Source organism: Hylobates moloch, unplaced genomic scaffold, assembly GCF_009828535.3.
Source record: "Hylobates moloch isolate HMO894 unplaced genomic scaffold, HMol_V3 SCAFFOLD_14, whole genome shotgun sequence".
Taxonomy (NCBI): domain Eukaryota; kingdom Metazoa; phylum Chordata; class Mammalia; order Primates; family Hylobatidae; genus Hylobates; species Hylobates moloch.
Genome location: NW_026652289.1, coordinates 6,639,898 through 6,642,798, shown reverse-complemented (window position 1 = coordinate 6,642,798; position 2,901 = coordinate 6,639,898).

The following is a 2,901-nucleotide window of genomic DNA, read 5'->3' as shown; positions in this document are numbered from 1 at the left end:
TATAGCCATTCCAAATGGGAGAAATTGAGCAAAACAAAGGGGTTACAGGGCCCATGCGAGTCTGAAATCCAGCTGGGCAGTCAAATTTTAAAGCTCCAAAATGACCTCCTTTGACTCCAGTTCTCACATCCAGGTCACACTGATGCAAAAGGTGAGTTCCTATGGTCTTGGGCAGCTCTGCCCCTGTGGCTTTGCAGGGTATAGCCTCACTCCTGGTTGCTTTCACGGGCTGGCGTTGAGTATCTGTGGCTTTTCCAGGTGAATGCTGCAAGCTGCCAGTGGATCTACCATCTAGGGTCTGGAGGACAGTAGTCCTCTTCTCACAGCTCCACTAGGCAGTGCCCCAGTAGGGACTCTGTGTGGGGGCTCTGATCCCACATTTCTCTTCTGCATTGCTCTAGCAGATGTTCTCCATGAGGGCCCTGCACCCACAGCAAACTTTTGCCTGAGCATCCAGGTGTTTCCATACATCTTCTGAAATCTAGGTGGAAGTTCCCAAACCTCAATTCTTGACTTCTGTGCACCTGCAGGCTCAACACCATGTGGAAGCTGCCAAGGCTTGGGGCTTTCACCCTCTGAAGCCACAGCCTGAGCTGTACGTTGGCCCCTTTCAGCCACAGCTGGAGCATTGGGACATGGCACCAAATCCCTAGGCTGCACACAGCATGGGGACCCTGGCACCAGCCCACAAAACCGCTTTTTCCCCCTGGGCCTCTGGGCCTGTGATGGGAGGGGCTGTCGTGAAGGTCTCTGACATGGCCTGGAGACATTTTCCCCATGGTCTTGGGGATTAACATTAGGCTCCTTGCTGTTTATGCAAATTTCTGAAGCCAGCTTGAATTTCTTCTCAAAAAATGGGTTTTTCTTTTCTATTGCATCGTCAGACTGCAAATTTTCTAAGCTTCCCTTATAAAACTGAATGCCTTTAACAGTACCCAAATCACCTCTTGAATGCTTTGCTGCTTAGAAATTTCTTCTGCCAGATACCCTCAATCATCTCTCTCAAGTTTAAATTTCCACAAATCTCTGGGGGTGGGGGGGCAAAATGATGCCAGTCTGTTTGCTAAAACATAACAAGAGTCACCATTACTCCAGTTCCCAACAAGTTCTTCATCTGCATCTGAGACCACCTCAGCCTGGAGACCACTTTATTGTCCATATCACTATCAGCATTTTGGGCAAAGCCATTCAATAAGTCTCTAGAAAGTTCCAAACTTTCCCAATGTTCCTGTCTTCTTCTGAGCCCTTCAAACTGTTCCAATCTCTGCCTGTTACCCAGTTCCAAAGTTGCTTCCACAATTTCGAGTATCTTTTCAGCAACGCCCAACTCTTGGCACCAATTTACTGTATTAGTTCATTTTAACACTGCTGAGAAGGACATACCTGAAACTGGGAACAAAAAGAGTTTAATTGGACTTAAAGTTCCACATGGCTGGGGAGGCCTCAGAATCATGGCGGGAGACAAAAGGCACTTCTTACATGGCGGTGGCAAGAGAAAAATGAAGAAGGAAAAGTGGAAACCCCTGATAAACTCATCAGATCTTGTGAGACTTACTCACTATCATGAAAATAGCATGGGAAAGACCAGCCCCCACAACTCAACTACCTCCCTCTGGGTCCCTCCCACAACGTGTGGGAATTCTGGGAGATACAATTCAAGTTGCGATTTGGGTGTGGACACAACCAAACCATATTAGGGCTTAAACCCTTGATTTAAAATCTTTAATGGCAAGTATAGTGATTCCTATTCTGTACAGCTTTTTTTTTTTTCTTTCATAAGATTGTATTTTTTCTTTTCTTTTTCTTTTCTGGAGACGGAGTCTTGCTCTGTTGCCCTGGCTGGAGTGCAGTGGTGCCATCTTGGCTTACTACAACCTCTGCTTCTTGGGTTCAAGTGGTTCTCCTGCCTCAGCCTCCCCAGTAGCTGGGACTACAGGCACCTGCTACCACATCTGGCTAATTTGTTTTTTTTGTAGTTTTGGTAGAGGCAGGGTTTCACCATGTTGGCCAGGCTGGTCTCAAACTCCTGCCTTCAGGTGATCTGCCTACCTTGGCCTCCTAAAGTGCTGGGATTATAGGTGTGAGCCACTGTGCCTGGCCAAGATTGTATTTTTTCAATTGAAAGAACATACACAGCTTAAGGACAAAAACAATAACAACCTTCACTCTAAAACAACCAAGGTGTAAAGATGAAAAGACAGGCTTTGCAGTGTGTGCATGCATGTCTGTGAACAGGTATTTGTGCATGTGTATGTGAGGAAAATAATAATACCAAGGAGATGGAAGCATTGAGCAGGAAAAGGAGCTTCGGGAATCCCCAGATTAAATGTACACTCCTCACTATGGCAGCTTGTTGAGCCACTTGGTTCCTCCTTTAATCACACATTGATCCAAAGAAAAATGTTTAGAGAGGGTGGATATAGTTTGCTAAAAGATTGTGATTATTTTCATATAGAAGTGCTTCCTTTGTGGGCATTGTCGAGGCCAAGAGAAATAACTTCCCCTTCACCCTCTGAAGTTTCCCTGAAAATCATGACAAGAGGCTGATTGATAGGAGAAAAGGCACACACATGGATTTGATCATAGTTTTACGTGATACAGGAGACTTCAGAATGAAGAACCAAAAAGGGAAACTGTCCATTTTTATGCTTAGGTTCAACAAAGTATGGACAGCTGTGTAGAGATATGATTGGACAAAAGGGGTAAGACCTAATGCTGATAGGCTGGGAGGGGAAATCCAGCAAGGCCTGTCTGTCTAGATTCTTCTTGGCTTCTCTGAGCAACATCCCTTCCTTCTGGGTATGGGAAGGACCCTCTCTGGAACAGGAGCCTTATGACATACAATCAAACAACGTAGGTCTGATCATTTCTTAAAACATTGTTTTTTTTAAATAAAAATGG